Here is a 27670-nt window from a genome sequence, read left to right as displayed (position 1 = left end):
AAGACTGTGCACTAACCTTTTATTTGAGCTTAGACGATCACGCAGTACCGATTTTCTAGGTAATCTTCACCCAGCTGCTGTTGCTCGAATAGCCCCTCGTTTTTTCAGACTAGTTCTACCAAATAACACAAAAAAATGCTACACACAAATATTATACCCCCCAGATAGTTTACCACACTAAGAATTCCTTTATAGTTATTTTTATATTGTTTTATACTTTCACTCCAGATATTCTATTTTGCTTTAAAAAAAAAAAAAAAAAAGCGGAGATAAAAAACAGCTATATCCCTCACTCTTCAAAAATGGTTCCTCTGGTTGAAAAGAAAGAAAAACAGCATACGACAAACAGACCGATTCTGAAGAGCCTGAATTACTTTCTAAGTACTGTAGTGTCTGAGATCAGTAAAAAATCCACTTTCTCAGAAAGCCACTGATTGTCTAACCCTCGTGAGTACGGTCATGGAATCTAGAGACAACACGTGGAGACGCCTCTCGTTCACGATCACAGAGAGTGCAACGAACTTTGACTCAAGCACTTCAACTCAGCAAAACAACTCAGCAGCCTGCACCCCGGCCTCACCCACCGCTCCTGTCCAGCCAGCACCCTGCCTTACCCACCTGTCCAGCTCCCGTCCAGCCAGCAAGCAACCTGGAGAGGACCACTCGTGCTTTGGGAGGAGCACTTGGAAGCTGGTTCAAGTCACAGTGCTCCAGCTAGGAAGGAGGTGATTTTGAGCTTAGGAAAACTGCTGCTAATACTCCATAGTCACCAGCTTTTTCCCCAAAAATGAACGAAAACCAGAAACCACCAATAAATATCGTTCTTAATTATGCCTCATAAATTAGGAAAATCCAGCACAAAGACATGTGAAATATTCTAACTGAGGTATTTGAAATAAAATTAAATTGAAAAAAAGAAAACACTTTTACATGTTCCTAACATACCAATTTTAATAACCAAATTTTAGGTCAATATTTTTATCCCAAGAAATACTACAGTTGTTTTTAAAATTAAAAAGCAAAACAAAGCAAAATTATCGTGGAGGGAAAAAAAATAACTAAGCTGTTCCTTGAGTTCCCATTTGGAAAAAAATCACTTTCTAGCTATTGAAATGCAGAGTTAAAGAGTAATGAACATGTATACAGCCCAGATTTATAAACTATATAATTCAATGTTACATTTCCCCCTGTGAGTTCTGGTTAAGAAACCAAATGCTATACTTTGCATATAAGGAACTCAAGTTTACCTACTGGACACTGTGGTTTTAGTGCAGGACACTCTTGTGCATTGCCCTCGAGGTAGGCATGCAACCCAGAAAAACTAAAACAGGTAGCCTGTCGTGCTGACAGTTACAAGAGAAAGATCCCGTGTCAACGGCACGCCTCCAATTGTGCGTCTCCCTTACCTACAGCTTGTTCACCAGAGCCCTGAGCAGCTTGTTTACCAGGTCGGGAGGGTTGACTCAGAAGACAGATGACTTTCGGCACATGCAAACCGAGTATTGCAAAAGCTATCTTCCACCCGTGTTAGTAGCTCACAGTTAGTTCTCCAGCAGCCCTGCGCTCCAGCTGCAAACATCTCATTAGACTAATGCATTCAGCACAGGCAGAAAACTCGATTTACCATAGCTACAGCAATGAATTTCCATTACGATGACAGCTTCAACCACATCATGTCCGGAAAACCAGCCAACCACTGGCTTTTAAAGAACACACACATTTTACATGCAGAAAACGAGGCGTGTGTGTGTGTGTGTGTGTGTGTGTGTGTGTGTGTGTGTTTCATGTTTCCTTCCTCTTAGCAGCCCAACTAAGAGAAATGTGCAGTGTAGTTTTTTCGTCGACATGAGCTGCAAGGTAATGACATGTCTGCTTCTTCGGTGGTTACGTCCTTGTAATAACCTGAATTATGTCACAATGGTTAGAATGGGTGTTTCCAACATTTCAGTTTTCATTACCCCTCCTCTGTTGCCATAGAAACCAGACTGTAACATCATCTCTTTGTCCGAATCCTGCAGCAGTGTGGGCCAACACCAGCTTATAAGACACTGGTGATCTAACAGAGAGAATGTTTGACTTTGGACAAATAAAACAAAAAGCAATATTCCAAGAGCATCATTGTTCAGGAGAGCCTGTGTGATTCCCAGAGCAGTGTGCCTCTCCAGGTGTGTGTACACACCACGGCTGTACATATCAATTCAGCAGCTGCCCACAGCACATGTGTACAGTTCACTAAAGCTAGCCCTGACCTTGGCTCCAGACCTGTGTGTGTGAGTGCGTAAGCATCTCTACCCACCTCAGCGTGGTGAGACCTGCATGGGGCCGAAACAGGGAAAGGGTGGCTCTTTATTCCGGTGCCCCATTGCATTTTTTGCAGCAAATCAATTTATACTGGTGAAGGGACCTTTTCCTTTCCTTTCTTTTCGTAAAGTGGAGCAGGGATCCTGATTGACCGTTTCACCCACTCTGGGATACTGGGGTATTCACAGGTATTTCCTACAAGATGAAATATCCATTCTACAACCACGTGACTTATTCCTAGGGATGAGGAGCAAACAAATTTAGCCGGGACTAAATATCAACCAGGGCTAATTAAGGCTTAGGCCACCACCTGGCCAGATACTGAGAGTGAAAAAAACGTCAATTACAACCTGAGGTTTTTCTGAATATATGTGCAGAATCACATTAGAAGTACAGAAGAAATCTCTCCTCTGGAATTTAATAAGAAAACATCAAAAAGTATTTTAAGTCAAAGCCTTGTAATTAATTGAGCAAGAAGTAATTCACTACGTGAGTTCATTTAATCATCAAATTTTATTGTTTTGTGTGGGAAAAGGCAGGCTTGGTAGTTTTGTATTTCACTTCATATAAGGTGATTTCACTAAAGAAGAAGAGGAAGAGGAGGGGGAAAGAAAATAAGATGAATGGGCTGGGCCCATTCACGCCTATCATCCAGCACTTTGGGAGGCTGAGGAGGGTGGATCACTTAAGGTCAGGACTTCGAGACCAGCCTGGCCAACATGAGTGAAACCCCATCTCTACTTAAAATACCAAAATTAGCCAGGCTTGATGACGCACACCTGTAATCCCAGCTATTCAGGAGGCTGAGGCAGGAGAATCACTTGAACCCAGGACATGGAGGTTGCTGTGAGCCAAGATTATGCTATTTGCACTCCAGCCTGGGTGACAAGAGTGAAACTTTGTCAAAAAAAAAAAAAAAAGAAGAAGAAGAAGAAAAGGAAGAAAAGAAAAGAAAATGAATGATTTAAATTTGGACAGCATCTCTGTCCCAGCCTCAGTGCTTATTACACTCACGTCCGTGGCCTCATACATACCACACTACACTCAACTCAAAGCACCTGGAATGGGCTGAGATATTAGACCAGTTTTCACTCTAAAATGTTTCTAAGGATAAAAACATGTTTCTTAAGTAATCAGAAATATTTTCCAAGTCCTGTAAAAGAAGAAAAGGCTCGTCAGAATCTACGCAAAAGAAAGGCGTTGTTGGTTCCTACCCAGCTCTGTGAGGGTTTCTCGCTCCGATCCTCCTGGCCCAACTTCCTTGCCTCCTCCCAGATGGGCTGTTGTCCTTGTCCTCAAGGTGGGTGCATCCGGGAAGCAGGCATCGTCATCTAACAGATCAACTTGGTAATAAAGCCTAAAATTGAAATCAACAAAAGCTGGATTGCTTAAAAATATATACATTTATATATTTACAAAAATAGATATATTTAGGTAAATATATTTCAGTAAATAATTTAGCCTGTGTGATTCTATTTACCTAAATATATTATTCAAAATATTTGCTATTTAATCTACTAAATCATTAATTCAAGTTATTTGATTTAATAAATTTAATTTAATATAATTAATCAGTATATTTATTTAAGTATATTTTTATATCTTTTACTTATAGTTACATTTTTATTTATATATATTTGTTTTTTACTTAAATGTATATTTATATTTTTATTTAATTATATATTTATATTTTTTGTTTAAGTATGTATTTTTATTTAAAGATATCTATATATAATATATACACACATTTATTTAAATATACACATATAAACTTACTGAGATTTCTTTCTTCATACAACAAGGAATATAGGCCTTCATAACTAAAATCAATATTTTTTAAAATCCTAAATGTTTTTAATTCCAAGAAAAATTTAAGTTAAACATGTAAGAGAAAAGAGATTTGATGGGATGACTGGTATTAGCTGAGGGGTCTGTCAAGAAGAAAAGTGACCCCTCTGAGCTAGCATCTCTCTAAGTCTGGTACATCCCTGTCCCATGAAAAGAGTGCTCAGGTTGTGCCACGTTGTTAATTTTCTTTGGCGCTGTGGTTACATTTCTGTCTCAGACCACAAGCAGTATGTTTCACTCTCTGCACACAAGTGCTACTGGACTGGTGGTTAGCAGGAGACGACCAGAGGGAGCAAGTGAATCTGGGGGCGTCCCAAACGCAAATCTACTTAGAGTAGCCTCCATTTGAAGAGCGATTCTTCTGTCAGCTGCTGGTAAAGACACCATTCACACTGAAATGACCTTTGTCCAAAAGAATTATGTTTTCCTAAAGAATTGTGTTTTCCAACACAAGCATCAGGTCTAGAGGATTCCGTCTTGGACTGGCAGTCAGTACGACTGCCAAAACAACCTTTGTCATAACCATGACAGCTAACTGGGCGCCATGGCCCATGCCTGTAATACCAGCACTTTGGAAGGCCAAGGAGGGTGGATCACAAGGTCAGCAGATCGAGACCATCCTGGCTAACATGGTGAAACCCCGTCTCTACTAAAAGTACAAAAATTAGCCAGGTGTGGTGCCGTGCACCTGGAGTCCCAGCTACTTGGGAGGCTGAAGCAGGGGAATCACTTGAACCCGGGAGGCGGAGGTTGCAGTAAGCAGAGATCGCACCACTGCCCTCCAGCCTGGGTGACAGAGCGAGACTCCATGTCAAAAATAATAATAATTATGATTTAGAAATAACAATGATAGCTAACATTTACTGAAGAATTATGTGTGAAGCCCTTCTCATCTGGTATCCCATTTACAACAATCCTATGAAGTAGGTATTATGATACCATTCCTACCTTATAGATAAGGACGCTGAAATGGGGATTTTAAATAACTTGCCCAAGGTCACACAGCTCAGAAGTGGTGCATTCAGGTCTGACCCAGGCAGTCTGTGCCCAAAGACACTCTAACTAAACATTCCATCACGTGGCTCCTGGCACCACCCCTCATTCCTCTTTCCTGCCCAGCCACCAGCCCAATGACGTGGGTGAAATCATTGTCTTTCTATAACATGGGAGAGGGAAACAAGAGACTAGATCATCTTTGTGGTCACTTATGGCTCTGACATTTCACAAACCTAAGAACTGCTTTATCTCTACTCAAAGCATCGGTCGGCTGGAACTGTGTGACGCTTTGGGTTGGAGGAGTGCTTAGCTGTGATTACGGATATGGCCGTGATTACTAAGGGGCAAAAAGCACCACCTGCTCTCTCATTAGGCTAAGACCTGGTAAACTAGAGCTTTGGACATCAATTTGGAGCAAAGGTAGGGAGGAGAGAGCATGGAGAAAGAACAGGAAGAAAAGCTAAGATTCCATTTTTGTAGTAAGGAAAAGAGAACAGCCTCCCACACTCAAGAGGCCCCACAGCTTTCCTTCCACATCGTTCAACACATGTTTGAGAACCTCTGGGGATATGAAAGGCTTATGATTGCCGTTTTGCAGCAAATAGTTAACCTAGTTAGTCGGACTAGACCAGAGTGGGTATCCGTCACTTCTTCAACCCAAAGGCCCGCCTTCCATAGGGCCAGATCTTAGCTTCAACTACTCAAGCAGGGATCTTTTAAAATTCAAGACAAGGGCCGGGCGTGGTGGTTCATGCCTGTAATCCAAGCACTTTGGAGGCCAAGGCGGGCGGATCACCTGAGGTCGGGAGTTCCAGACCAGCCTGACCAACATGGTGAAACCCTGTCCTTAAAAATAAATAAATAAATAAATAAAATACAATTAAAGACAGAACTGTTCTTTGTAGTGAAGATAAACAAAAAACAACCTAAATCACAGAATACCCAAAGCGCCCCCAAAAAGGTTCTTATAGAAGAACACAGAATGAAACATTTAAAATGTTCTCAATTAATCTTTGCTAAAATATTGCAGTTTATACAATAATATGCAGGATAGAATTTTGTTTTGAAAAAAATGAATGACTTGCAAAATATGGGAGATGTTAGTAGTAATGATTTTTCCCAGCACTTTGGGGGGCTGCACTGAGAGAACTGCTTGAGTCCAGGAGTTCAAGACCAGCCTGGGCAACATGGGAGACCCTGTCTCTACAAAAAATTAGAATGAAAAAAAATAACCCGGCATGGTGGTACGTGCCTGTAGTCCCAGCAACTCGGTGGGCTGAGGTGGGAAGAATGCTAGAGCACGGGGGAGGGAAGGTTGCAGTGAGCTGCGATGATGCCACTGCACTTAGTTTGCGTGACAAGCAAGACCCTGCCTCAGAAAAAAAAAAAGAAAGAAAGAAAAAATAGTAATGTTTTCTTTGATGTTAGAATTTTTATCTTCTTAATATTTTTCTTTTATATTTTTTGCACCAGAACACCCATCCACTTCTTTTGTGATAATCAAAAGTGCTGTGAATTCTTATAAATGGGAGTGGAACAATGAGAACACATGGACACGGGGAGGGGAACATCACACACCAGGGCCTGTCGAGGGGTGGGAGGCAAGTGGAGGGAGAGCATTAGGATGAATACCCGATGCATGTGGGGCTTTAAACCTAGATGACGGGTTGATGGGTGCAGCAAACCACCACGGCACATGTTTACCTGTGTAACAAACCTGCATGCTCTGCACATGTATCCCAGAACTTAAAATAAATAAATAAATAAATATTAGTCCTTTTTAAAAAGTGGTATGAATGAATTGATTGATCAGTAACAGAATTTTTCCTTGTCATATTGGCAAACATATTTGATCATGGTTTTCATAAATTTTAAGCCTCAAATTTCATCATTAAAATAAAACTAAAAGCTTTGTCAGCCCAGTGGCTGTAGGTTACATTCAGCCCCTGCCTGAGCCAGTGCCCCAAGTCTGAAGCCGGCTCCCACATCGCTCACACCATCCTGTGGTCCTCCATGATGGGCTTCACTATCAGGAATATTTCTGGAATCCATGTGGGGTGCTTGGTGAAGCCAATACAAAAGTTAGGGACATATTGCCTATCCTTCCCCACCCAAGGCCTCTCGAGGTCAGCAGAGCCCTCTCAGAGCTGATAATACTCCATCTTGTTTTTAGTCAAGCCATGTGCTAAAGACATAGGAAGTTGGCAATTAAATCAAGTAAAAAACACTCCCATCCAAGGAAACGATGATTCATTCAAATTATCTTGGGCCCAAAACATGGCTCCCGTCAGACGGGGCCTCCTCTCTTTGTGGCTCTGGGCCTGTGACCCTGGCTGATATTCAAGGACTGACTGAGTGGAAACATTTGTCTCAGAGTCTGGCAGTTTTAATGGGAGTGCAGCCCAGAGACCCTTATCCCAGGGGCAGTGTCTGGTAAGGGGGTTGGATGGTGAGGGCAGGCGGCTGACAGCTGGAAGAACTGAGAGGGACAATATCAGGGACTTTTCTTTGATCACTAGGCTGTCAATTCCAAGATGGCAGGGAATAGGTCTTCTCCACTGCAACCTCAGCGTGTAGCATGGGCCTCTTCTGTAGTAGGAAATCAAAAAACAATTATTACTGAATGAATTAAAGAAATAGAAGTTAAAGGGGGAGACCTCCTCTTAATCAATGTTAACATAGGCTTTTAGAACTGACTCCTTTCTCCCACAGAAGTGATTGAAGTTAGATGTCTGTTACCAGAAAAGAAAAAAAAAACCCATTCATTAAAATTCAAAAGAAGACTTCCCTTTACTCTTTGATCCTTTATTCTATTAAAATGTTATCTCTTTGTGATCGCTTGTGTTTTGAGTTGGATTTCTTTGTCACAAACGAGCTTTAACTCAAATGGGTGATCTCCAAGCCCTAGGTTTCTCTTTCCCTCTTAAACTATTTTCCCCAAGTTAGATAGGAGAAGCAAACCCTGGAGTACTGAGAAGCTTCTAGAATTAGCAAAGAGGAGCCTCAGCCAAACCTCGATGTGTGCTCTGAAGAGCCAGAATGACAGACTTTAAATAAAGTAATGTGGACTTGCAATTTTAGCTGGTACCAGTTACTGCCTCTGGGCTCAATTTCTATGGGAAAGAGGTGCGGTGGAGAAAGGAAAGAGATGAGGGAGGGGGACACAGGGGCCCACCGAAGACAGACTTTTTTTTTTTTTTTTTTTGAGACAGAGTCTTGCTCTGTTACTAGGCGCCAGGCTAGTGTGCAGTAATGTGATCTCAGCTCACTGCAACCTCTGCCTCCCGGGTTCAAGCAATTCTCCTGCCTCAGCCTCCCAAGTAGCTGGGACTACAGGCACGCACCACCACACCCAGCTAGTTTTTGTATTTTAGTAGAGATGGGGTTTCACCGTGTTGGCCAGGGTGGTCTCGATCTCTTGACCTTGTGTTTGACCCGCCTTGGTCTCCCAAAGTGCTGAGATTATAGGCATCAGCCACCACGCCCGTCCAACTGCACATTTTTTAAAGTTCATGTAGAAGATAGTTTTGGGGGATTGCCTGCAGTTTCTAGAATAAAGACGTTGATCACCTGAGGTTCCATCTCCCTTTATTGAGGGACCACCTTCAAGAATGGGTTTCTTAGTAACCAAAAAGCAAGAATATAACCATCATCCTTCGAACAAAACTTGAATCTGAACACAGATGATGCAGTCACAAATTTTCATGTTCTTTAATAATAATAATTTAAAGAATCCAGCTCATTGGTGAATGCAAAGCAACTGGTTGATCAGTTCCTCTTAAGGACAGCTAACTTCAGTGTGGACCATATCTATGATAAGCCCACATGAGCTAGAAGTGAACCCAGAGACTGGGACCGGGGAATAGAGGAGGAAAAGAAGAGAGAAGTAAGTTAGCAAGTAACAGTCAAAACAGCTCAAACTGGCTTTAAAAATAAAGAGCATTCAGCCAGGTGCAGTGGCTCACACCCGTGGTCCCAGCAGTTTGGGAGGCCAAGGTGGGCAGATTACTTGAGGTCAGGAGATTGAGACCAGCCTGGCCAAAGTGGCGAAATTTGTCTCTACTAAGAATAGAAAAAAATAGGCCGGGGTGGTGGTGCATTCCTGAAATCCCAGCTACTCAGGAGGCTGAGGTACAAGAATCGTTTGAACATGGGAGGCAGAGCTTGCAATGAGCCAAGATTCCGCCACTGCACTGCAGCGTGGGTGACAGAGAGAGACTCTGTCTCAAAAATAAAGATAAAGACGGGCGGCCGCTGCTGCCGCGACCCGGACTGCGCACCAGCACCCCCGTGCCGACAGCTCCGCCGCTATGGAGGACATGAGCAAGTACAGCAACACAGAGGGATTCGCAGAGGGGTCCAAGATGAATGTGAGCAAGAATCAGCAGGATGACGGTAAAATGTTTATTGGAGGCTTGAGCTGGGATACAAGCAAAAAAGATCTGACTGAATATTTGTCTCGATTTGGGGAAGCTGGAGACTGCACAATTAAAACAGATCCAGTCACTGGGAGATCAGGAGGATTTGGATGTGTGCTTTTCAAAGATGCTGCTAGTGTGGATAAGGTTTTGGAGCTGAAAGAACACAAGCTGGATGGCAAATTGATAGACCCCAAAAGGGCCAAAGCTTTCAAAGGGAAAGAACCTCCCAGAAAGGTCTTTGTGGGTGGATCGAGCCCGGATACTTCTGAAGAACAAATTAAAGAATATTGTGGCGCCTTTGGAGAGATTGGAAACATTGAACTTCCCATGGATACAAACGCAAATGAAAGAAGAGGATTTTGTTTTATCACATAGACCGACGAAGAGCCAGTAAAAAAAACTGTTAGAAAGCAGATACCATCAAATTGGTTCTGGGAGGTGTGAAATCAAAGTTGCACAACCCAAAGAGGTATGTAGGCAGCAACGGCAGCCACAAAAAGGTGGGAGAGGTGCTGCAGCTGGTGGACGAGGTGGTACGAGGGGTCGTGGCCGAGGTCAGGGCCAAAACTGGAACCAAGGATTTACTAACTATTACGATCAAGGATATGGAAATTACAATAGTGCCTATGGTGGTGATCAAAACTATAGTGGCTATGGCGGATATGGTTATACTGGGTATAACTATGGGAACTATGGATACGGACAGGGATATGCAGACTACAGTGGCCAACAGGGCACTTATGGCAAGGCATCTCGAGGGGGTGGCAATCACCAAAACAATGACCAGCCATACTAAAGGAGAATATTGGAGAAAACAGGAGGAGTTGTTAAAGTAACCCATCTTGCAGGACGACATTGAAGATTGGTCTTCTGTTGATCTGAGATGATTATTTTGCAAAAGACTTTCTAGTGTACAAGACACAATTGTGCCCAACTGTATATAGCTGCCAATTCGTTTTCTTTGTTTTTACTTTGTCCTTTGCTATTTGTGTTATGACTTAATGTGGGCTTGTTTATACACATTTTATTTGTATGATTTCATGTTAAACTTCAAATAAAATGCTTCCTTATGTGAAAAAAATAAAAATTAAAAAATTAAAAAGGGCATTCACTGGCAGGGAGTCCAGTGAGCTTAGGCAAGGGTGACCAAACAGTTGGTCAATAACGTCACCAAAGATCTGGTCTGAATCATCTCATGCCTTGCTTCTTTCATGGTCAGAGTTCAGCTGCTAACTGCTTCCAGGCCACGTGCTCCCCCCTTTCCCACCCAGCACAAGGGAGAGCCTCTCCAGGTAACTTCCATAGAGGAGCAAGGAAGCTTCTTTCCTAGAACTTCCAGCTAACATCCCTGTCATCTCATTGGCTGGAATTGGACCACATCCCATTCCTGAACCAAAGACTGCCACCCAGATACGCTGATTGGCTTAATTCCACCTTTGAAATGGGCAGGGACCCTCTGCTTTCCGCCAGGCACTGGGGCTGCCTGGGGAGAAATGGACACCTGAATGAGAATTGCAGGGCTTTTACTCAGCAAAAGGGAAGAGAAATTGGTGCTAGAGGCTAAAATCGGCAAGAAGCAACTGACTGGTAGAAGGTGGGGCGGAGGAGACCAGGAAGAAGAGAGGCCACAGGGATGGGGAGAGGACAGGATGCTGTGCACTGCGCATGTGACTTCTTGCCCTCTCAGACACCGATCTTCAGGAAGAGCCACAGAAATTAGGAAATGCTTGCTGTGGTTGCATTTCTTGCAGAAACTCACAAAGACGCTGAGTTTTGCATCCTGGGTTGATGCAGGTTGAAACCAAGTCAGCATATGAGAAGCCAGGGATCAGAGATCGTGAAAGTGAGTCTGGGGAAGGAGGCCACTATGCCGGGAGGACTCTTGATATAACTGGGATGCAAACATCGGGAATGTAAAGGCAGAGGGCGGCTGTCTGACAAAGGGGCTGCGGCCATGGAAGTTGGGCGTATGGTTAGCTCAATTCCATCCTTTCCTAAAAGGGGAATGACCTAGAAAGGAAAGCTTGACTGGATATTGGCATTCTCAAGATGGGTTGTTAAAGATTGAATAACTCAGTCGTTAAGAGAAGTGCTGTGACTACTCGGACTGCCTTATCTGGCTCTAAGGCTACCCTGTGTGTGTTGTTGCAGAGGGGTTAAAAGCCGGGCCCTGCCTGAATCAGAAAATTGGTGGGAGGGTCTGTTCTGTCTGCCTGAACCCTGTGGAGGCTGCAGGCAAGCGTTGGGGACCTGGCCTTGGGGTAGCTGGAGGAGCTGGTGAGCGGGTTCCGCAAGGCCAAGGGCCTCAGGGCACCCCTGAGGAGTAGCTGGACTGCTCGCTTTCGGCAGTAACAAGACATGGCAGCACCATCTGAGAATGGGTCCTTGGACTGACCTACCAGTGACCAAAACCAGCAAAGACCCCTTTGGACTAAGTAGGAAACCCAGAGAGTTTGGAGGACTCTAGAGAGGGAGGCCAGGCTTCCCTCAATTTGTGAGAAAGGGTTCAGCTCAGAGTTATATTAATATAATATTCACACTAAAAGGAATGTGAATAGCAAAACATGAAAATTAGCAAATTTTTTTTTTTTTTTTTTTTTAGACGGAGTTTCGCTCTTGTTACCCAGGCTGGAGTGCAATGGCGCGATCTCGGCTCACCGCAACCTCCGCCTCCTGGTCTCAGGCAATTCTCCTGCCTCAGCCTCCTGAGTAGCTGGGATTACAGGCACGAGCCACCATGCCCAGCTAATTTTTTGTATTTTTAGTAGAGACGGGGTTTCACCATGTTGACCAGGATGGTCTCGATCTCTTGACCTCGTGATCCACCCGCCTCGGCCTCCCAAAGTGCTGGGATTACAGGCTTGAGCCACTGCACCCGGCCAGCAAAAAAAATTTTTACAAGAAATGTGCAGGTTGGATGGGAAGCTGACTGGCTCGGTGCGGGGATTCTGGCTTGACCATGCCCAGGACCTCGGTCCAGAAGCTCAACCCCTGCTGCTCCCGCGCCTTGTGCCTGAAACAGAGATGCCGAGACTGAGGTACGGGTTGAATGAGTCAGGCTGGATGTGATGTAACGTTGTTGGAACAGTGTCTGGCACATATATGAGGTGCCGTAATAAGGAAAAGGGAATTTAAACGGCATAAATACATTATGACAAACGGAAGGAAAAGGGAATAAAAGGAACAGAACTGGCGAAGCTGCAAAGCGGATGAACAAGAGCTAACTGACCTAGCAGACCCAAGAAACTGCACCTTTTTTATTCTTAAGTGGGGGATTCCAGGAAGCACACAGTTCACACCATGGAACCCAGAAAGCCTCTGAAACTGGAAGTCCCAGGAATCCCCAAAAGCAGAAGTTGGAAGGACTAAAAACAAGACTGGATCTCCTCCCCAGCCCTGTGCTGCTGGTGACAGCCCCTCAACCCTGGCAGAATGAAGGTTTACTCTGCTCTCAGGGACGTAAGCGCAGCTGAGGGGAGAGGGGCTGTTCTGAAAACAGAACTCAGAGAAAGTTCACCTTCTTATCAGAGACCCACAGCCCCCGGCTGTCTCGCTGCCAGACTTTTCAACGAGGCAAATTCACCCAGATGAGACGTTGGAGGGTTCCTCTGGGAAACCGACCAGCCCACAAAGAAAGACACATATGGACAGTGGGGTTCCTATGAGGTACCCCAGCAAGATGCCCCCCCAGGTAAGCCCAGCAGTGACAACACGCGTTCTAGAGTCCTCACTAAGTTTGAGCCTGTGGCATGAAAGACAGAGACCACAACCAAAAAACAGGAAGAAAAAGAATTTGGAGCCAGGCATAGTGGCTACTGCCTCTAATCCCAGCACTTTGGGAGGATGAGGCAGGTGGATCTCTTGAACCCAGGAGTTCAAGATCAGCCTAGGCAACATGATGAAACCTGTCTCTAGAAGAAATACAAAAATTATCCAGACAGAGCAGCAGGCACCTGTAGTCTCAGCTACTCACAAAGCTGAGGTGGGCAGATTACCTGAGCCCAGGAGGTGAAGGCTGCAGTGAGCTGCGAACATGTCACTGTGCTCCAGCCTGAGAGACAAACAGAGATCCTGTCTCAAAAAAAAAAAAAAAAAAAAAAAAAGAATTTGGAAAAAGGCAAATTTAAGGGAGGAAAAAAAATCTTAATAACTAATATCTTAAAAGACATAATATATTGCATCAATAACATAAGAATAAATTGCTATATAAAAAGGACATTAGGCTAGGCGCAGCAGTTCACAGCCAATAATCCCAGCACTTTGGGAGGCCAAGGCAAGTGGATTACTTGAGTCCAGGAATTCAAGACCTGTCTGGACAAGATGGTGAAACCCTGTCTCTACTAAAAGTTCAAAAATTAGCTGGGAGGGGTGGCACGTGCCTGTAGTCTCAGCTATTCAGGAGGCTGAGATGGGAGGATTGTTTGCACTCGGGAGGTAGAGGTTGCAGTGAGTTGAGATCATGCCACCACACTCCAGCCCGGGTGACAGAACATGACCCTATGTCAAAAATAAATACATAGTTTTAAAATAAAAAATAAATTAAAAGCACATTAAAATATAAAGGAGAATAACTAAGCTGGATGAAGAGGCTCATGCCTATAATACCAGCACTTTGGGAGCCCAAAGCAGGAAGACCACTTGAACCCAGGAGTTTGAGACCAGCCTGGGCAACATAGCGACACCTTGTCTCTACTAAAAATCAGAAAAATTATCTGGGCATGATGGCATGCACCTGCAGTTTCAGCTACTTGCCGGGGAGGGGCAGGCAGGGTGGGGTGCACTGAGATGGGATGATGGCTTGAGCCTAGAAGTCAAGGCTGCAGTGAGCTGGGACTATGCCGCTGCACTCCAACCAGCCTGGGTAACAGGCCAAGACCCCGTCTCAAGGAAAAAAAGAAGAGAAGAAAAAAAAAGCAGAAATCGAAAACATTAATAGAAGAGTAGAAGATAGTGTCAAGAAAAAAAAACGAAAAGAAGTAAAATAGAAAAACTTCAAGGATCAATACAGGAGATGCCTGGCAGGTCAGGACTGCTAAGGTGTCCACAGAAGTGAGATTTATGTCACTCCTGGACTTCACCCTCCTACAAGTCTATTTCAGCCAATTTGTGGATGTATTTCGATGTCCCCTCGAGGGAACAGGCTGGAGCATCCTGCTCTGCCATTTTGCTGACATGAATAATCTAAAGTACATTTTTGATGGCAGCAAATTTTGTTCCTGTGATTTTTTTCCTTTTGTGAAAACTGTTAATGTTCCCATGCTTTAAGATATATTTTAGAAGAACAGAATAAGTTTCTTAAAACAAATTTATACATCCTGTTAAGAAACCAGGCTGTTTTGAAAAAGTATGTTAATTGGAGTACAACTGCATTCTCATTTGAAAATACTTGGGTAGGGGAAGCCCTCTGAAGACAGACGGGGGGGTCTCAGGAGCCAGCACAGGGCTGAGTCCTCGGGTCAGAGGGGAACTAAGTCTCTACTCTCAGAGCTTTCTGTCTCTCCCACCCAGAGCCCGTGTCATTCACAACTTAGCTAATAAAACTAAATTTATGGTACCATGCCATTCACACCTCAAGTCCAATGTCCAGATACTAAATCTCTCACCATAAGCCCTGGGGCCTTTCCAGCCCAAAGCTTACCAACTCCATGGGGCAGCCTCACTGACCCTGAGCTTCCCAAGCAACACCCTGCTCACCACATACAGAATTATTCACCGCCTGGTTCAGGGATGAGGGTGGCTCTCCCACTAATAATTTTCTTATTTTCCAGGCAGCTGTGGTGACACCTCAAACAGGTAATGCACCTCTTAATTTTTGAATATTTGAATAAGACCAATTCATATAAAATAAAACATAATTCATATTATATTATGTAAGCTCTCATTTCTCAAAAAAAAATTAGAAAAATCAGGACCACATATTCCAGGGCTCACTTAGAATCTGCCTACATTTAGCCATTTCCTTATGTACGTGTCTTGCTAGATCCTATAGATTTGGGAAGTTGCCTGGGAAATGTCACATTCATCCCGGCCAATGTCACATACTCCTCCTTTTTCAGCTGGGATATGATCTAAGGCCATGAGGTTTTAGAGTACTACATTTCTCAAAGCTGCCATTCTTACAGTGATCCATTTCCCATCTCTCACGTGGCCTTTGCCCCTGCATACATTAGGCATTGTATATCCATACTGTTCCGGAGCTTATCCTGAGTTCTGACTCTCAGTCTTGGTCTCCCCCAACCACCAGCTCTTGGGGAGACATCAGATATCCATGCATGGTACATATATCCAGTAGGTAGAAATCGGAGCAGGCCACCATTCTTTATCTATTACCAAGTCTACTTTGTAGGATGTGCATTGAGAGGCAACGGGTATGGACCCATTCAGAACCATCACGATGCTTCAAGAACATCTTCCACTTCCTCCTGGGCTTTTGAAATGCGTATATCCTCAACAAGGAAGTAGCCTTACAAGGCTGCATGTCTTGGTGTGTTTGGGGGATTGGGAAGCCAATCATGAGTTTTAAGTGATCAGTTTTTTCTTTTCCTTTTTTTTTTTCTTTTTTGTTTTTTGTTTGTTTGTTTGTTTGTTTGTTTTGAGACAAAGTCTCGTTCTGTCATCCAGGCTGGACAGCAGTAGCTCAATCTTGGCTCACTGCAACCTCCGCCTCCTGGGTTCAAGCGATTCTCCTGCCTGAGCCTCCTGAGTAGCTGGAATTACAGGCGCCTGCCACTGTGCCAGGCTAAGTTTTGTACTTTTAGTAGAGACGAGGTTTCATCATCTTGGCCAGGCTGGTCTCGAACTGTTGACCTCAGGTGATCCACCCACCTCGGCCTCCCAGAGTGCTGGGATTACAGGTGTGAGCCACCACGCCCGGCCTAAGTGCTCAGTGTTTAGGCATTATGGTCCCTGACCCCAGATGTGTGAAAATTAGTAGGCCAAATGCACTTCCAATCACTTCACCTTCATCTCAAGTTCAGAGTTTTGGGTGTCCCCCAATACCCATAATGGCAGGTGTCTTTCCTGCCATTTACTCTTGATGATATTTTTCAGGTTTTCCACTGGAGACAGGTCACCTAACTGGTGGCCTGTGGCTGTTGCCTGGTTTAACACCAGACACCATGATAGCCCATCCCTCAGGGATTCTGGAGTGTGGGGTGGGTCTTCTTCCAACTCTGTGGAAGGCTATTTTCCCTAAGCATTTGTTGAGTACAGCTCAACTGTCAGTGGCCCTGACTGCACTAGGAGTGCCATCACCCTGCCTGCTGGGTTGTGATTAAATTACCCCTCGATTTTTTTTTTTTTTTCTTAGAATTGACTTGGCTATGTGGGCTCTCTTTTGGTTCCATATGAAGTTTAAGGTGGTTTTTCCCAGTTCTGTGAAGAAGGTCATTGGTAGCTTGATGGGGATAGTGTTGAATCTATAAATTACTTTGGGCAGTATGGCCATTTTCACGATGCTGATTCTTCCTAACCATGAACATGGAATGTTTCTCCATCTGCTTGTGTCCTCTCTTATTTCATTGAGCAATGGCTTGTAGTTCTCCTTGAAGAGGTCCTTTACGTTCCTTGTTAGTTGTATTCCTAGGTATTTTATTCTCTTTGTAGCAATTGTGAATGGCAGTTCATTCTTGATTTGGCTCTCTTTAAGTCTGTTATTGGTGTATAGGAATGCTTGTGATTTTTGCACGTTGATTTTGTATCCTGAGACTTTGCTGAAGTTGCTTATCAGTTTCAGGAGATTTTGGGCTGAAACTATGAGGTCTTCTAGATATACAATCATGTCGTCTGCAAATAGAGACAATTTGACTTCCTCCTTTCCTATTTGAATACCCTTTATTTCTTTTTCTCACCTGATTGCTCTGGCTAGAACTTCCAATACTATATCGAATAGGAGTGGTGAGAGAGGGCATCCTTGTCTAGTGCCAGATTTCAAAAGAAATACTTCCAGTTTTTGCCCATTCCGTATGATATTGGCTGTTGGTTTGTCATCAATAGCTTTTATTATTTTGAGATATGTTCTGTCAATACCTAGTTTATTGAGGGTTTTTAGCATAAAGGGCTGTTGAATTTTGTCAAAGGCCTTCTCTGCATCAATTGAGATAATCATGTGGTTTTTGTCTTTGGTTCTGTTTATGGGGTGAATTACGTTTATAGACTTTCATATGTTGAACCAGCCTTGCATCCCCAGGATGAAGCTTACTTGATCATGGTGGATAAGCTTTTTGATGTGCTGTTGCAATCAGTTTGCCAGTATTTTATTGAAGATTTTTCCATCTATGTTCATCATGGATACTGGCCTGAAGTTTTCTTTTCTTGCTGAGTCTCTGCCGGGTTTTGGTATCAGAATGATGTTGGTCTCTTAAAATGATCTGGGAAGGATTCCCTCTTTTTGGATTGTTTGGAATAGTTTCAGAAGGAATGGTACCAGCTCCTCTCTGTATGTCGGATAGAATTCGGCTGTGAACCCATTTGGACCTGGGCTTTTTTTGGGTGGTAGGCTCTTAATTGCTGCCTCAACTTCGAACCTTGTTATTGAACAATGAGAACACATGGACACAGGGAGGGGAGCATCACACACTGGGGCCTGTTGGGGGGAAGTAGGGGAGGGACAGTGGGGGGTGGGGAGTTGGAGAGAGATCGCATGGGGAGAAATGCCAGATACAGGTGATGGGGAGGAAGGCAGCAAATCACACTGCCATGTGTGGACCTATGCAACAATCTTGCATGTTCTTCACATGTACCCCCAAACCTAAAAGGCAATAAAAAAATAAAACAACAACAACAACAAAAATTACCCCTCGAGTTGCAACTGGCCTTCCACATGGGACAAGGCGATTGGCTTAAATTGTATTCCAAGTGGTATCATAGCCCAGTGTGTCCCAGAATAACCTCATCATTATTATATTTTTCTTTTTTCTTTTTTGAGATGGAGTCTCCCTCTGTCAGCCAGGCTGGTGTGCAGTGGAGCCATCTCAGCTCACTGCAATCTCTGCCTCCCAGGTTCAAGCAATTCTTCTGCCTCAGCCTCCTGAGTACTTGGAATTACAGGTGTCTACCTCCATGCCCAACTAATTCTTGTATTTTTAGTAGAGACGGAGTTTCACCATGTTGGCCAGGTTGGTCTTGAACTCCTGACCTCAACTGATCCACCCATCTTGGTGCCCCAAAGTGCTGGGATTCTAGGCATGAGCCACTGTGCCCAGCCAACCTCACCATTAAGAGGATAGCAGGGTTTTCCTTAAGTTTCTCTTCACAGGTAACAGAACAGGACTCACCACACCTCTCCAGAGCCCCAGAGTATCTACTAACCCTCCCTTTCTCTCCAGGCAGCAAACACCAGGGCTCGCAAAAGAAACTAGATGCCGAGCTCTGGTTGGGGCTTTCGTGAAGCACAGGCACAGGAACCTGAGCCGCATTGACAGGCACGCTGTCAGGCCAGCCTTCCGGCCTCCTGCAATGTCCTCGAAGGCTTGATTCAGGAGTGTCTGAAACGGAGAAATAAATCTAACTCATCACCCTCATAGGGGAGTCAGTTGGAGTGATTTATTCTAAAGTAACAGTGAGAGGAATTCCAGAATGACATTGATATTCCATGATATGCAATGGGCCTAGAGAGTTGCCCATCTTTGAGGTATCTCCCCAGAGGGAAAAATCGAACAAGGAGGTAAGGCGATGCTTGAACGTAACAAGAGTTACAGCTTGGGGAGACGGTTTGGGGATAAATTTGCGATAGATGCTTAGAAAACCAAACAACGAGAAATAGAGACACATGTAATTATTAATAATTGCATATGAACACATAATCACTGAGGATTGATTTCACTAAAAATTATGATATAACTTTATTGGGAGGATGAAGGGAAGAAGGGTGAAATGAGACCTTCACGAGTTAAGCCCTCATCTTCCAAAGTAGAAAGTTAAACTATGTCTGAAATAAAAAATAGTCAAGAAATAGCAGTATATGCTGGTTAATCAGAAATTCAGAGGTAAAGCAGGTGCAGTGGCTCATGCCTGTAATCTCAAGCTCTTTGGGAGGCCAAGGCAGGAGGATTGCTTGAGGCCAGAGGTCAAGGCCAGCCTGGGCAACATGGTGAAACCCCATCTCGACAAAAATACAAAAATGAGCCAGGCATGGTGGAATATGCCTGCAGTCTCAGCTATTTGGGAGGTCGAGGCAGCAGTGAGCCATGATTGCACCACTGCACTCCAGCCTGGGGGACAAAGCCAGAGCCTGTCAAAAGAAAAGGGAAGGGAAGGGGGAAGGGAAGGGGGAAGAAAAAAAAGGGAAAAGGAGGGGAGGGAAGGGGAGGGGAAGGGAGGAGAGGAGGAGGAAAGGGAGGGAGGGAGGAAGAGAAGGAAAGAAAAAGAAAGAAAGAGAGAGAAAGGAAAAAAGAGGAACGAAAAGAAAGGAAATTTACAGGCAAGTATCAGAAGAACCAACTAAAAACATGATTGTCATTAGGAAGTAGCGATGTAGGAAAAGAGAACAACTATTTCTGATAAAATCTTATAGAATGATTTGCCTTTTTAATCTCTTTCTTGATAATGCTAGACACATACACAACTGATGTTTTAAGCCTTAAATTAAAATTTTTAAGCGTCCTCATTAAAAACTGTGGAAGACATAAAAAACTAGAGAAAAAGAAAACCACTGGTTCTGTACCCCTGAGAGTGAGGGCACTCACAAGTACTATAAATATGACTTTAAAAAATTCTTTTTTGTAGAGATGGGGTCTTCCTCTGCTGCCCAGGCTGGTCTCAAATTCCTGGGCTCAAGCCATCCTTCTGCCTCAGCCTCCCAAAGTGTTAGATTACAGACATGAGCCATCACACCCAGCCAAATGTGACTTTTTAAATATCTAAGTTGTAATTTTTTTTTTTTTTTTTTTTTTTTTTTTTTTTTTTTTTTTTGAGACGGAGTTTCGCTCCTTACCCAGGCTGGAGTGCAATGGCGCGATCTCGGCTCACCGCAACCTCCGCCTCCTGGGTTCAGGCAATTCTCCTGCCTCAGCCTCCTGAGTAGCTGGGATTACAGGCATGTGCCACCATGCCCAGCTAATTTTTTGTATTTTTAGTAGAGACGGGGTTCCACCATGTTGACCGGGATGGTCTCGATCTCTTGACCTCGTGATCCACCCGCCTCAGCTTCCCAAAGTGCTGGGATTACAGGCTTGAGCCACCGCGCCCGGCTTAAGTTGTAATTTTTTTAAATCTATAATAAAATTTAATCACAAATTAAAGTAAAAATTATAAACACAATTTCACTCATTTAAATTTAAACCTACTTTGCCTTTTACTCGTAATAAAAATTTGTTGTTACATATGCTTTATGAAAATCCTTAATCATAACTCTCTAGTTAGATATCATAATTTTTTTCTTGGAGTGTTTCTGTTGTAAACAGAGATCCAAGGAAGAGCATGGTGCCTAAAACAGTGGCTGCCACGTGGTGGGAACGCAATAAATGTCTGTGAAATAATAAACGAGTGAATGAGAAATCCTAATTCATTAAACATGTGTGAGCGTCTAATATCCTACTTCCAGGGGTCAATTTCAATGACTGTGCCATATTAATTACTGGGTCCTGGTCTGGGATAAATGATATGACCCACGAGGTGCCTGGCACGCAACTGTCACAGACAGGGATTCCATAATAAATATGACACTTTTGAGTTCTCTAACATATTACCTCTCACAGATTCCTGAGTAGAGTGTCCTTCTAACCCATGATAGCTGAAACAGGGAATTTTCGTTCACTTATTCGACAAGTATGCCATGAACACTTTCTGAGTGCCAGGCGCCGTTCTAGGCTTAGTGTATGAAACACACCCAAATCTTTAGTCTCGTGGAGCTTAATTTCCAGTGTAGGGAGAGATAATAAATGGGACAAATAAGTAAAATATGTACATGTTACATAGTGATAAGTGCTACAGAGAAAAGTGAAGTAGAGAAGAGGGACAGGGACTGTCAGAAATGTGATGAGGGGCAGAGGGGTTGCAGTGAAAATTCGTGACCAAAGTCCCGTGGAGGTGAAGGTGCATTCAGACCTCAAGGCAGCCAGGGGGGAGTCATCTGAACCCGTGCTGCTCAGAGGCCATGCAGGGTGGGAAGGGGGTGAGGTGGCATCCACCTGCTCTGTGACTGCTCATCCACTATGCATGGCAGAGCAAGCTACTCAGCCTCTCTCTGGGGCCGTCAGAGAGGGAGTATTGTTAACTTCTAGAACAGATAATAGTATACAAAGATTCCAGAGACTGAATGTGTCTGCTCTCCTCAATGATTTTGGTGATGTCACTGGAGAAACATCTGTCGCCACTTAACTGCTCAATCCCCAAACACCATCTCCCTCCTGTCAATCGTCATATTGCATCATATGATATAACATGAAGAGTCCTTGGTATTGACCAGCAGCAGTAACTTGTAAATTGCTAAAAATGAGCTAACTGGGAGAGGTGAAATGCACCTGTAATTCCAGCTACTCAGGAGGCTGAGGTGGGAGGACGGCTTGAGGCCAGGAGTTCAAGACCAGCCTGGTCAACACCGGAAGACCTCATTTCTTAAAAAAGAAAAGAAAAAGTAGAGTTGTAGTCATTACCTTTCGAATAGGTTAACGTTCTTCCCCTTTTCATTCAAAAGTGTTTTCAAGTTGGGAATCAGCCAAGTACCGTTTATCCAGAGGTTCCATATGCCAGACCCTGTGCCCACTGGGGAAACAGCTTCTCCCGTCGTGCACTGCCTGGTCACAGACAGAAGCAAAAACACTCCTTTACAGCTGAGCTGTGAGGCCAGACTGCCTTGACTCAAATCCTGACTCTAATGCTTATTAGATGAGTAACTTCGGGCGATTGCATGCTTCCGTTCCCACATCTGTAAAACGGGGAGCAAAATAGATTGGTTGTATGAATTACACGGACAAACACATGCAAAGTGCTTAAAACAGGACCTTGTGTATCATAAGCACTCAATAAATGTCAGCTTTAAAAATGATGTAAATAGAATATAGTATTTTTAAAAACATTTACTACGTTTAGTTTCACAGAGGTCCTGGTTTGGTCCTTGGTTCTAACACCCCCACGTCTGACCTGTGTAATTGAATAAAACCCTCTTCCTCCACACACCACTATTTGCATGCACTGATTTTCAAAGAGACTTAGGACTCTCACGGGAAGTGGTAGGAAGGCTTTATTGTTTTAATATAGTTAATGTAGGCCTTTTATTATTTCCTTCCTTCTGCCTGCTTTGGGTTAATTGCTCTTCTTTCTCTAGGTTATTATGGTAGAAGCTTAGTTTATTGATTGGAGACATTTCTTCTTTTCTAATATAAGCAAATAATGCCATACATTTTCCTTTAAATCACTGCTTCAGTTACAATTCATAGATGAGATACAATGTGTTTTTATTTTGTTCACTGTTATTGTTCATTTGCCTTGAGGTTTTCCATTTGGCCCAGGGATTATATGGAAGTGCGTTGTTTCGTTTCCAAATATTTGGGGATTTTCCAAATATCTGACTTACTGATTTCAAGCTTAATTCCATTATGCTCCAAGCACATACTTTGTGAGATTTCCAGTTTTTTAAGTGTTTTAAGATTTTCTTTATGGTTCAAAATATGTTCTACCTTGGTGAACAGTCTAGAAAGAAGTGAAAAAATTACGTATTATGTTGTTGAATAGAATATTGTATAAATGTCAGTTAGGTCAAGTTGGTTGATGTTATCCAGAGTGCAGTGGCGTGATCTCAGCTGACTGCACCCTTCATCTCCTAGATTCAAGCGATTCTCCTGCCTCAGCCTCCCGAGTAACTGAGATTATAGGTATGTATGTACCACCACACCCAGTTAATTTTTGTGTTTTGAGGTGAGGTTTTGCCATGTTGGCCTAGCCTAGGCTGATCGGGAATTCCTGACCTCAAGTGACCTGCCCGATTCAGCCTCTCAAAGTGCTAAAATTACAAGCGTGAGTCACCATACCTGCCCTGGTCTTTTGCGATTTTCTGACTAGTCTTTCTTTCAACCATTGAGAGAGGAATGGTGGAATCTCCATCTATAAATGTGAATTTGTCTCTTTCTCTTTTCTGTTCTAGCATTTTTTGCTTCATGTTTTTTTAAGCTCTGATGTTAGGTACGTACACACTTAGGAGTGTCATGTCTTCTTGGAGAGTCGACCCTTTTCTTATTATGTAACGTTACTATTCCTGATAACATTTCTTATTCTGAAGTGTACTTTGTCAGATATTAATATAATAAGCTGTTCCAGCTTTCTGTGGTTAATGTTTACATGGTGTTTTTTTAAATTATTCTACTTACAATAAATGTATATTTTTATATTTAATGTAGGACAATATCAAATTGCCTAATATGCATGCAATTGGAATTCCAAAAGGAGAAGAGAGATTGAGAAGCAATATTGGAAGAACAAATGACAGGTTTTTTTTCCAGAATTCATGACAGATACCAAATCACAGATCTAGGAAGCTCAGAAACATCAAGCAAAACACAAAAACAAATAAACAATTGATCAAAAATGTCATACTTATGGGAAGTGGTAGGAAGGTTTTACTGTTTTAATACAGTTAATGTAGGCCTTTTATTATTTCCTTCCTTCTACTTGCTTTGGGTTTAATTGCTCTTCTTTCTCTAGGTTCTTATGGTAGAAGCCTAGTTTATTGATTGGAGACATTTCTTCTTTTCTAATATAAGCAAATAATGCCATACATTTTCCTCTTAATCACTGCAATTCACAGATGAGATACAATGTGTATCACTTTCAAACTGCTGAAAATAGAAGACAGGAAATCCCAAAGACAGCCAGAGAAAAAAGGTATATTAAATTTTTTGGGAGAGGCAGGAGACTTCCAAAAAGTGACCAGAAACTTTGTTCCAGTGCCCCTTTAAAGGTCATTAACCTGAAATTTACAAACACATCTAGAACTGGCTTCACCAAACTTAGAGCAACCTATTTTGCAGCAATCTGAAAACTTTGAGTAAAGTACCCTTTGACCACCGCGTAGTACAAAGCACAGAGAAGTGCCTTATTCAAAATCGCCCAGGAAAACAGCTCCCACACACACAAGTCCACTTCTGTCACCCGCACACGTCTTCATCAACCTGACTGCTCTGCCCACGGGCCCCGCCAGTAACATCTGTGCTGTCATCGCCCACAGGCCCTGCAGAGCAGGAACTGTAGAAGAGCATTGCCCCCAGAGACACATTCAACTCCGGGGGAGAAGGAGATCGAGCATGTTTCCAGGTGGGGATAACCCACCTGAACTTCCAGAAACCAGTTAGAGGGTGTAGGTGGGGTCTTTACCACACACTGGTGTCCATGGAATTAGAAAGACCCTAATAAAGAGATGGGAAGGTTGGCACCAGGGCTGCTGGCAATGTCCTGTTGGCAAGCTTTGGAAACTGCCCTGTGCTTTCCCCACCACTGAGAAAGAGAGAGAGACACAAAGAGAGAGAGAGAAAAAAACAAAACAATGGCAAATTGGGTAGAAGTCGTCAAGGATTCAGTATGAAAAGACAGAACAAAATGAGTATGTGCTTGCCAAAGAAAAGCCAGATGCTAGATAGAGGAGAATTTAAAAAGAAAATGTAAACCATGCAACAAAGCTATTAAATGGTGGGAAAACAGACATGAATTTGTGTAAGGAAGAGAAAGGGAGACGATGGGGCTGACAGCAGGAAAACTCAATAGGATATTAGCTGTGGAGGGAGGGTGCCAAGGAGGGAAGGCAGAAAAACGGTTTCTGGTCTCCAAGTACAGGAATAAAATGGTCTTCTATCACGGTCTCTTTTTTACCTTAAATATATTAAGAAAAAATTCTAATGATCTCACAATGTATCTAGAAGTCAATGATTCAAATGATTTGCTGCTGGGCACGGTGACTCATGCCTGTAATCCCAACATGCTGGAAGGCTGAGGCTGGGGGATGCCTTGAGCCCAGGAGTTGGAGATCAGCCTGGGCAACATAGTGAGATCGTGTCTCACATAATATTTTAAAAATTTGCTGGACATGGCAGCACGGTTCTATATTCCCAGCTACTTGGGAGGCTGAGGCAGGAGGATCGCTTGAGGCCAAGAGTTCAAGGTCACAGTGAGCCTATGGTCCCAGCGGGGAAGGGGGACAGCTTTCCCTCACTGCAGTCAATTCTCCAACCCATTTGTCCTCATGCCTATGAGTAGCCACTGCATTCCAGCCTGGGCAACACAGCACCATCTCAAAAAAAAAAAAAAAACATATAGATATATATTTGCAGGTACAAGCCTTAAACTTACTTGAAGGTGAGCAGGCAGTGCAGACGGGTTTCTCTCAGCCAGATCAAGGTTTCCTCACTTTGCCAAATGACTTTCTTTCCCTTTCCTTCCTTCCTTCTTTCTTTCTCTCTTTATTTCTTTCTTTCTTTCAGACAGAGTCTGGCTCTGTCGCCCAGGCTGGTGAGGTGGTGGAACCTCTGCCTCCTGGGCTCAAACCATCCTCTCACCTCAACCTCCCAAATAACTGGGACTAAGACGTGAGCCACCATGCCAGGCCCCAGATGACTTTATTTTTAAGCACAGGAAGCAATTCCTTTCCCAAACAACTATCTCTGGAGGCCCAGATTGCACGGGCAGTCCCAGCAGGAAGGGAGACAGCGTTCCCTCACTGCCGTCAATTCTCCACCCCATTTGTCTTCATGCCAAATTTTGTACCTCTGACACTCACTATATATTTTAGGGAGACTGAGAAATCATATCCCTGGCTGGACATGGTGGCTCACACCTGTAATCCCAACACCGTGGGAGGTCAAGCTGAGAGGATTGCTTGAGGCCAGGAGTTTGAGACCAGCCTGAGCAACATAGACCTCAACTGAACAACAACAAAAAAGTATAATCTTAAATATGTATATTTTTTAAAAAATGGTCAGGCACGGTGGCTTATGCCTGCAGTCCCAACAATTTGGGAGGCTGAGGGGGGCGGATCATTTGAGGTCAGGAGTTTGAGACCAGCCTGGCCAACATGGTTAAACCCCGTCTCTATGAAAAGCACAAAAAATTAGCCAGGCACATTGCACACACCTGTAATCCCAGCTACTCTGGAGGCTGAGGCAGGAGAATCACTTGAATCCGGGAGGCAGAGGTTGCAATGAGCCAAGAACTCCAGCCTGGGCAACAGAGATAGGAAAAAATGTATTATCCCCAACCTAGTAACACAAAGGATTTCACTTCTGCAAAAAGGATCATCTGAACCTAGGCTCAGAAAGCAAACAGTCTGTCCTAACTCAGTGGGACCCAGTGGCCCTAACCACCAGTTAACATCGCTGGAGCCAGAGACACTCCGGGCCCGGCAGTGGAGGAGCACGTACTGTTTGCTCATTTTCACCTTGGCCTTAGCAGCTACTGGAAAGGTGATGGTTCTCCGGAAATTACAGAACGATTGCCTGGACTCTTTTCTCTTTGCGAGCGAATGGAGGAAAAGGGATTTTCTCACTTGCTTGAGAGATTTCCTGTTACTAATTAGAACATTACAATCTTAAGAGGATGATAAGGTGACCCGAGTCTGAATTTGAAACTCTTCAGTGACGATGCTCCCTTAGAAAGAAATGGGCAAGCCTGTTCTTTGGAATCCTCAGATTTCAAATGTGAGTGACAAAACCCAGGGTTCCACTGGAGTTTTATCATCTGAGTAAGAGGACAAGTGTGGAGATGCAGGGCTTTAGGAGACCCACATTACTGTGAACATTTACTGCACATGGTGTTCCATTTTTACCTCATATCTCCCAGGTGCTGGACCCTTGTTTTCTTTTCTGGACCAATGCCTGGCTCCCGACTGAACTTGAGTGCCGCACGTGTTGGGCAAATCTATGGGGAATGTTCCAGTGAAGGTTCTGTCCCCACCTGCACTGACGGGAGATGAGGGGGCTCTGATATGGAGAGAGAAGTATGCTCCCTGTGTGACCTCCTGCCAGCAGCCTGGGGCTGGCCTCAGACTCCACTCTCCCAGGAGGCCAGCACTCCCCAGGTTCTAGGAGCTTCCTGGCCAAAGCCCTAGCCTGGCAGGAGTGTTTTTGCTTCTATCTGTCACCAGGCAGTGCACGACGGGAGAAGCTGTTTCCCCAGTACCGGCA

General features: G+C 43.8%; 1 protein-coding gene and 1 pseudogene across 6 annotated transcripts in view; one reads left to right on the top strand and one right to left on the bottom strand.

Annotated features, from left to right (window-relative positions):
* Nucleotides 1–1683, bottom strand: part of SCML4 (Scm polycomb group protein like 4) — a 123067-nt gene extending 121384 nt beyond the window's left edge. Inside the window, exons 1-2 of one of the 6 annotated variants that reach the window (XM_074397643.1) lie at nt 619–1682; nt 17–115 (exon numbers count right to left, since the gene is read on the bottom strand). The gene's annotated coding sequence lies outside the window, so the exon portion shown is untranslated. Of the gene's footprint in view, nt 1–16 lie in introns of all 6 variants that reach the window. The other 5 variants (XM_074397644.1, XM_003935936.4, XM_074397646.1 and 2 more) reach the window with 5 other exon arrangements.
* A 7757-nt stretch (nt 1684–9440) lies between these two features.
* On the top strand, nt 9441–10441 carry LOC101032342 (heterogeneous nuclear ribonucleoprotein D-like pseudogene; annotated as a pseudogene).
* The last annotated feature ends 17229 nt before the right edge of the window (nt 10442–27670 follow it).

Source organism: Saimiri boliviensis, chromosome 4, assembly GCF_048565385.1.
Source record: "Saimiri boliviensis isolate mSaiBol1 chromosome 4, mSaiBol1.pri, whole genome shotgun sequence".
NCBI classification, from domain to species: domain Eukaryota; kingdom Metazoa; phylum Chordata; class Mammalia; order Primates; family Cebidae; genus Saimiri; species Saimiri boliviensis.
The sequence above is the reverse complement of the archived record's forward strand: the minus strand, read 5'-3'. Positions and strand labels throughout refer to the sequence as shown.